This window comes from Homarus americanus, unplaced genomic scaffold, assembly GCF_018991925.1.
Source record: "Homarus americanus isolate GMGI-L3 unplaced genomic scaffold, GMGI_Hamer_2.0 scaffold10521, whole genome shotgun sequence".
Lineage (NCBI taxonomy): Eukaryota > Metazoa > Arthropoda > Malacostraca > Decapoda > Nephropidae > Homarus > Homarus americanus.
This window is the reverse complement of record NW_024738873.1, coordinates 36045-44857: the sequence shown is the minus strand read 5'-3', so window position 1 is coordinate 44857 and position 8813 is coordinate 36045. Positions and strand designations below refer to the sequence as shown.

Below are 8813 nucleotides of genomic sequence, written 5' to 3'. Positions count from 1 at the left end.
TTTTAAGATCAGGTTAATATCAAACTGTCTCTAACTGACTGTCTCTAACTGACTGTCAATAACCCACTTACGTGAACCTGTAACAGTCACTTTGGACATAATACCAGTTAAATTTATATCAAGTTAAGGTGAAGAAGGAGAAACTCAATTAACTGATCTTTTACGTGAGAGAGAGAGAGAGAGAGAGAGAGAAAGAGAGAGAGAGAGAGATAGACTCAACAGGTGTGTACGGGCCCACAACTACCATTGATCGGGGGGGCTCTCTCTCTCTCTCTCTCTCTCTCAGTAACCTATTTACTATATATATATATATATATATATATATATATATATATATATATATATATATATATATATATATATATATATATATATATATATATATATATATATATATATATAAGTATAACAATCATAGGAAGCTACTACTACTACTACTACTTTTTTTTTTTTTTTAACGTGGCCTCCAGCCTCCCCCAATAGCCACACCTTCGCCACCATTTATTTACCTTAATATTAAATATCCTAATACATAAGAAACTATCCTATCTGTGTTAAATTATTAGTTGAGCCGCAGATCCATGCGGCATTCAGTGACTGTAGCCTCATAGTCGATATCTGCAGCAGTTGTCGGAGTAGGGGCAGAAGCTCTCGTTCCCCTGAGGCAGAGCAAAGCCGACCGAAGGAGAGAGAAGGACAGTCGACATCTCATCCAGGCTGTGACATAACTTTTGGGCTGCTGCTTCTGTTCGGAGATCAGCTCCGCGAGTCTGGCGTAGAAACATCTTGCACTTGGGCCCATCCCACCAGAGGTTGTGAACACTAGAGGAGTGAAGCTGCCTTGATCAACATTTTGAATTCTCTCCCCATATGCCCTTCTCTTGTCGTTCTCGTTCCTCCTATGCGCAGCATCGAGAGCTAGGTTACGGTGACAAACGGCCATGGGATCAAAAATCCTGATGTCGAAGAAAGCTCGCTGTCCCTGCGTCCAGAATCCTCGAGCACTGACGTCCACACGGGCTTCGTTAGATGTGTTTGAAGTCCTGTGTTGGAAGATCTCGCCATCCAGTGGAAGGAGGGTCGGTTCTACCATGACGTCCCGACAGATTTCCTTCAACATGTTTGCTGGTGAGATCCCTTACCTCGTCAGCGCCTCATGCATATGAAGCCCCCCCTTTTCTGTAAAACCATGGCGTGATCGCCATCATAGAATATTACACACGCATTGGGAGGGCAACCATCTACTGGCCAACTGGTCTCTGTGAGCAATGGCATCTGTAAATTTTGCTTGTTAAGGCTGAAACCATTGCCTTGGTCGGTAACGGAAGTTAGCCAGTTCGGGAGGCGCCCACCTCCTGCGCTATAGCTACTTTTTTTGTCAAATTTTTCGAACCAGTAATAGTTGTCATAACATGTCATTTGCAGTGCTGCTTTGATCTGTTGTAATGGACTCACGGGATCTTATTAACTCTCATGAAAGTCCACTTCCCTGTTGCATCTTGGGCTATTATGTGTGGTCAGTGAGGCTGCCGTGAGCTTAAGTGAATTTTGATGTTCACCATCACTACTACTACTACTACTACCATCACTATTACTACTACTAGCTTAGGTTAAGTTGGTACCCTAATATGACCTACTGTCCACCTCTGTCCACTAGGCGAGTGACCTGACCTGACCTTGAGTGTGTATGGGAGTTGATCTGTCCAGCTGACTCACCTGGAAAGAAAATATTACTTTTAATATTTTATTTTTAATTATGAAAATTTTATAATTATTACAGTATTATACAGTTATATCTGGGGCCCAGTCCTGATAGACCCCAGTTCCGACAAACCCAAGTTCCGATAGACCCCAGAGCCAATAGACCACAGTCCCAATAGATAAGATAATGGTTACCCTTCGTGTACGAGGATGGCCGCCCCAAGGGCCACCTAGGCGTGAATTTGTTTAAGGTGTAGAAGCTGTCGCCAACACAACAACCACACCCTGAGTTAACGAGCTGCATGACCCAGTGTCAAGGAATAGTCGGAGAAGACCGGACAACTCGCCAACTGCACTGGCTAACCATTACCCCGGAACACGATCCGCAAGTCGATTAACATCCAGGTCCCTAATTACTGCTGGGTAGACAGAGGCAAATGGCGTCAAGAAACTTGCCCATAGTTTCACCCTGCCCGGGGATCGAACCCAGGTCCACTCACTTGCGAGGCGAGCATGCTCACCATTACACCACAGGTCGCCAATAGATCCCATTCCGCCAGGCCCCAAACTAGCACAAGGTAAACAACTATTAAGGCAAGAAAATAGCAATTATAAAACAATAAAACAAACCACAAACCAAAACCAACCCTCCGTAAACCACCCACACGTGACCCCTGACCTTGTGGGAACATGATTGGCAATAAGAGTTGACCTTTGACCTTGACGCAGGAATATAGTCAGTAATTGTTGTTGTTGCTTCCTCACCTGGGCTGACCCTTTATGATGACAGGTGAGGGAGGGGGGAGGGAGGGGGAGGGGGAGGGAGGAAGTGGAGGAGGATATGAAGGAAGAGGAAGAAGAGGAGTAACAGGAGGAGGAGGAGGAGGCTGGCTACCATACGTGAAGTGCCTTGTTCCTGGCTCTCGGTCGATGCCAACACTGGCGATTGGCACTGTGACCTCATGCTAGTTAATGAGGTGTGTGTGTTTATTGCTTTTTGAAGAATCGAGACCCCTTCTTGTTATGCGCACACACACACATACACACACACACACTATGTAAACATTAGCTTCAAATATCAATCAATGTGTCTAGACGACTAATCATAACTTCCGGCAGGTGACACGACACCTGGAGAGCCAGTGTCATCCCCCCCCCCTCAGACGGCATGACGAGAGAGAGAGGAGCGAGGAGTGGGGAGAGTCATCCACTGCGGGGGAAGATGTGGCTGTTGATGCGGAGACAGACACTTGACGGGGGCAGGAGGTGAGGAGGGGCAGGAGGGGTGAGGAGGGGGCAGGAGGTGAGGAGGGCGGGGGTGAGGAGGTAGTACATGTTGGCAGTTCTCCACTAAACCCCAGACAAGACGAGAAGGTGTCATACACACACACACACACACACACTATATACACACACACACACACACTATACAATAATAATTATACACACACACGCTATACACAGACACACACACACACACTATACACACACGCCATACACACACACACACACACACACACGTACAGTATTAGGATGGACATTTGGGTACAGAGGCCGGCGAGGTGCTGTGGTGACCATCCTTTCAATAACACGCCCGCACGCCCATGCTGTTTCACACGCCTGCACGCTCACAAGCCCATACTGGTCACACGCCTACACTGGTCACATGCCTACACGGTAACATAAGAACATAAGACTGGAGGAAACAGTAACTATTGGCCCATACTAGGCAGGGGGCCCCGTTTACACCCAACCCCTATCGCTCATATATCCATCCAACCTGTGTGTGAAGCTATCCAGCGTGTTAGAGTTAATGATGATGTTTGGTAACTTGTTCCACTCATCCACTACTCTATTGCCAAACCAATGTTTACCTATCTCGCGCCTAAATCTAAATTTGTCTAATTTAAAACCATTGTTACGAGTTCGCTCCTGGTTGGATAGTTTGAGTACCTTTGTAATGTCCCCTTTGTTTAGCCCTGACTTCCATTTATACACCTCTATCATGTCGCCCCTCACTCTACGTCTCTCAAGGGAGTGCAAATTAAGATGCTTTAACCTGTCTCTGTACTCAAGGTTCCTAATGCCCGGGATTAGTCTTGTCATTCTCCTCTAGATTCTTTCCAAGGATTCTATATCCATTCAACGTGTCTTAGTGGTCGAGATTCCACTACAGTATAAACTCGTATAGAGCTGAACCAAATATCCTACCCTCACACATATCCGGCTGGTCTAGACACAGCTGGCGACGCTCTGGCTACAGCTGCTGCAGTAAATCCACACTGCTTGCCTGCCTGCAACCCCGGCCAGCAGTACCGCGGCGACAAGTACACGGCGGACAGTGTGTTGCATGTCGACTGGCTGGTGGTGCACACGTCTGCCTCACACACACACACACAAAGCTTTCCTCAGTTTTTTCCCGACATTTTCCCATGAGTTTATTTTAATTAATTCCTAATATTCACTTCCTTTTTTTTTTTTGGTTTTCAGATTTTTTCCTTCATTTTCTTCGTATTTTCCAGGTTTATTCTCTGTGTTTTTCCCCAGAATTTCCCTAAAATAAGTGTGTGTGTGTTTCCTCCCATGTTCAGAAGTTCAGTGAGATAATTATTGACGTTTTTACAACCACAACCTGAGACCATGACGAACCACATCAAAAAGAAGCACAACTTGAACAACTACAACAACAACAACCACAAGTAAGAACAACAACAACTAAGAACAACAACATGAACAACAACAAGTAAGAACAACATGAACAACAACAACAACCACAAGTAAGAACAACAACAACATTCCCACAGTCAGCACCAAACACTAAAATTACTGATTATTTCACCAAGTTTCTCTCTCAAACATAATGGCTGGTCCCCCCCCCCCCAGCACACTTCCCAGCCCAACATTACCCGAGGCACCGACTCTATTCCGAGATAGTGAAGAAAACAAATTAAGCGAGATAGTAGTGGCTAGTAACGATGTTAATAAGCAAATAGACAAACTGAAGCCTAATAAGTCACCAGGTCCCGATGAGATATTTGCCAGAGTATTAAAGGAATGTAAGGAAGAGCTTAGTATGCCCTTAGCAAAGTTGTTTAACATGTCATTAAAAACAGGTGTAGTACCAGAATCCTGGAGGATAGCGAATGTAATACCGATTTTCAAGAAGGGGGATAGATCACTATCCTCTAACTACCGCCCAATCAGTCTAACATCAATAGTAGGTAAATTACTATAATCAATTATTTCAAACTCTATTCGAAACCACCTGGAGAAGCACAAGTTGATCAATGATTCCCAGCATGGCTTCACAAGCGGTCGTTCATGTCTAACTAATCTATTAACATTCTTTTCATTAGTTTTCGAACCGGTGGACGAGGGGCACAATTATGATGTGGTATATCTCGACTTTAGCAAAGCCTTCGACAGAGTCCCCCACGAAAGACTAATTTGAAAGGTAGAAGCACATGGCATCAAAGGTAATATCCTTAAATGGATTAGGGCGTGGTTAAGGGACAGGAAACAGCGAGTGAGCATTAACGGCACTAAGTCCCATTGGAGCAACGTTACTAGTGGAGTTCCCCAAGGCACAGTACTTGGACCATTATTACTTATTATATACATAAACGACATAGATATCGGCATAGACAGCAACATAAGTAAATTTGCTGATGACACTAAAATAGGACGTGTAATTAAATCTGACGAGGACTCGGCAAAACTACAGGAAGATCTAAACAAATTTTTCGAATGGTCGGAAAAATGGCAAATGAAATTCAATGTGGACAAATGTAAAGTACTCAGTATAGGAGATGTAAACAGGGAAACCAGTTACCAGATGAACAACGATGCCATTGTGGAATCGAACTGCGAGAGAAATTTAGGAGTAATGATAAGTAGGAATCTTAAGCCAAGTAAACAATGTGTTTTTGCTCGTAACAAGGCTAATAAAGTACGGGTCATCTTAAAATATATCTAGCGCTTGTGAGACCTCACCTGGGTTCGCAGTTCAGTTCTGGTCACCGTGATACAGAATGGATATAGAATATTGGAAAGAATCCAGAGGAGAATGACAAGACTAATCTGGGAACCCTGAATACAGAGACAGGTTAAAGCATCTTAATTTGCACTCCTCGAGAGCGTAGAGTGAGGGGCGACATGATAGAGGTGTATAAATGGGTCAGGGGTTAAACAAAGGGACATTACAAGGTACTCAAACTATCAACAGGGGCGAACTTGTAACAATGGTTTTAAATTAGACAAATTTAGATTTAGGCGTGAAATTGGTAAACACTGGTTTGGAAACAGAGTAGTGGATAGGTGGAACAAGTTGCAAATATCATCATTAACTCGAATACGCTGAATAGCTTAAACAAAGGCTGGATGTATGAGCAATGAGGTTGGGTATAAACGGGACTGCCCAGTATGGGTCAATAGGCCCGCTGCAGTTTCCTTCATTCTTATGTTCTTATGTTCTTAAGCTGTTGGTAATTTTCCCAATTGTGTATCTGTGTGTGTGTGTGTGTAACTATAGGTTGTCCACACAGCCCTGGCCACAGCGACCTTGCCACACACCGTCCTGTACACACCGTCCTGGCCACTAAGCGACCTGGCCACCGTCCTGTCCAGTACTCTCACCCCCTAAGAATGAGTAGCCAGATTCTTTACAAACTTGCGCAGGCAGCCTAGGTGCAGCTTATACACACACACCGGGGACCTGCTGTAGTTACTCATGCTCAGTGGTCTGTACTGGTCTACTGCTGTAAGTCTACTGCTGTACAGGTCTACTGCTGTACAGGTCTACTGCTTGTGGTCTACTGCTGTAAAGGTCTACTGCTGTACAGGTCTACTGCTGTACAGGTCTACTGCTGTGCTGGTCTACTGCTGTACTGGTCTACTGCTGTACTGGTCTACTGCTGTACAGGTCTACTGCTGTACAGGTCTACTGCTGTATATCATGTTAAAAACATTAAAAATTCAATAGACTTTTCACTAATTTTATATCATCCCTGTGTAAGTCTTGGAGACAGTGTTGGCAGGGCAGGGAGACAGTGTTGGCAGGGAAAGGACACAGTGTTGGCAGGGGAGGGAGACAGTGTTGACAGAGCAGTGTTGGCAGGGAAGGGAGACAGTGTTGGCAGGGAAGGGAGACAATGTTGGCAGGGCAGGGAGACAGTGGTGGCAGGGCAGGGAGACAGTGGTGGCTCAATAACTCGCTACTAGAATTCTAAATTAGTTTTGTGTCTTAGGACTGGTTTTCGAATCGGTGGACGAGGGGCACAATTATGATGTGGTATATCTCGACTTTAGCAAAGCCTTCGACAGAGTCCCCCACGAAAGACTAATTAGAAAGGTAGAAGCACATGGCATCAAAGGTAATATCCTTAAATGGATTAGGGCGTGGTTACAGGACAGGAAACAGCGTGTGAGCATTAATGGCACTAAGTCCCATTGGAGCAACGTCACAAGTGGGTTCCAGGCTCAGTATGGACCATTATTATTTATTATATACATAAACGACATAGATATCGGCATGAGCAACATAAGCAAATTTGCTGATGACACTAAAATAGGACGTGTTATCAAATCTGACGAGGCTAAATAAAACTACAGGAAGATTTAAACAAATTTTTCGAATGGTCTGAAAAATGGCAGATGAAATTCAACGTGGACAAATGTAAAGTACTCAGTATAGGAGATGTAAACAGGGAAAGCAGATACCAGATGAACAACGATGCCATGAGAAATCCGACTCTGCGAGAGATTTAGGAGTAATGATAAGTAGGAACCAAGCCAAGTAAACAATGTGTTTTTGCTCGTAACAAGGCTAATAAAGTACTTGGGTTCATACAAAGTAGTGTTAGTTACAAGACTAGCGAGGTCATACTAAAACTGTATCTTTCTTGTGAGACCACACCTGGATTACATGGTTCAGTTCTGGTCACCGTATTACAGAATGGATATAGAACCTTGAAAGAATTCAGAGGAGAATGACCAAGACTAATCCCGGGCATTAGGAACCTTAGTATAGAGACAGGTTAAAGCATCTTAATTTGCCTCCCTCGAGAGACATAGAGTGAGGGGCGATATGATGGGGTGTATAAGTGGAAGTCAGGGCTAAACAAAGGGGACATTAGGTACTCAAACTTCAACCAGGAGCGAACTCGTAACAATGGTTTTAAATTAGACAAATTTAGATTTAGGTGCGGGATAGGTAAACATTGGTTTGAAACAGAGTAGTGGATGAATGGAACAAGTTACAAATATCATTATTAACTCTAATAAGCTGGATAGCTTCAAACATAGGTTGGATGCTTATATGAAATAGGGTTGGGTGTAAACAGGACTGCTCAGTATGGGCAATAGGCCTGCTGTTCCTCCATTCTTATGTTCTATGTGGCTACACCTTCTTCCTCCTCCGCACTAACACTAACCCTGACCGACCTAACCCTACCTGACCTGACCTGACCTATTAACCCCTAGCCTAACCGTGTCCCCAATGCAGCCATGACCCTAACACTATGTGACCTGGGCTGCAACCGTGACCCTGGGCCCAATCGTGACCCTGAACCCTAACCCCTGACCTGAGATGCTGCCTCCCAGCCAGTCACTGTGTCGACTCCCCGGCGTCTCTTCCCAACACTTTGATGAGCATATTGTGTACCGACCCCCACCTACACCCCCTCACCCTGCACTTATCTGCCCACCCCCAGCCTACATCCCACCTCACCCCACCCCCTCTTACACCCCCCCTTACACCCACCTCACCCCACCACCCCACCTACACCCCTACCTCAGTAGAGTGTTTGGTTATTTTGGGTCACCATTATTCCTGTATATACCTGTAATGGCTCTACCTGTCACGCTCCTTTCCCTCACGCCTCCCTCTCTCTCTTCCCCCTCTCTCTCTCTCCCCCTCACCCTCCACACACACACACACACACACAAACAGGTGTGGACATATTTGTTTTTCGTTAAAGTCTAACTGTTTTTTATATTTGACGTCATAGATCAGGTGACTTGTTTATCTCTTGACGTCATAGATCAGCTGACCTGTTGGGGCCAGAGAATCGGCTGGTGTAAAATGACTCAACATGACAGCCAACACCAAAAGG

At 44.8% G+C, this 8813-nt stretch overlaps 1 non-coding gene across 1 annotated transcript; it reads right to left on the bottom strand.

The window, feature by feature from the left end:
• Positions 1–2165: 2165 nt before the first annotated feature.
• Positions 2166–2239, bottom strand: Trnaa-cgc. Its single transcript has one exon. It is a non-coding gene; the product is annotated as a tRNA-Ala (tRNA).
• Positions 2240–8813: the final 6574 nt, after the last annotated feature.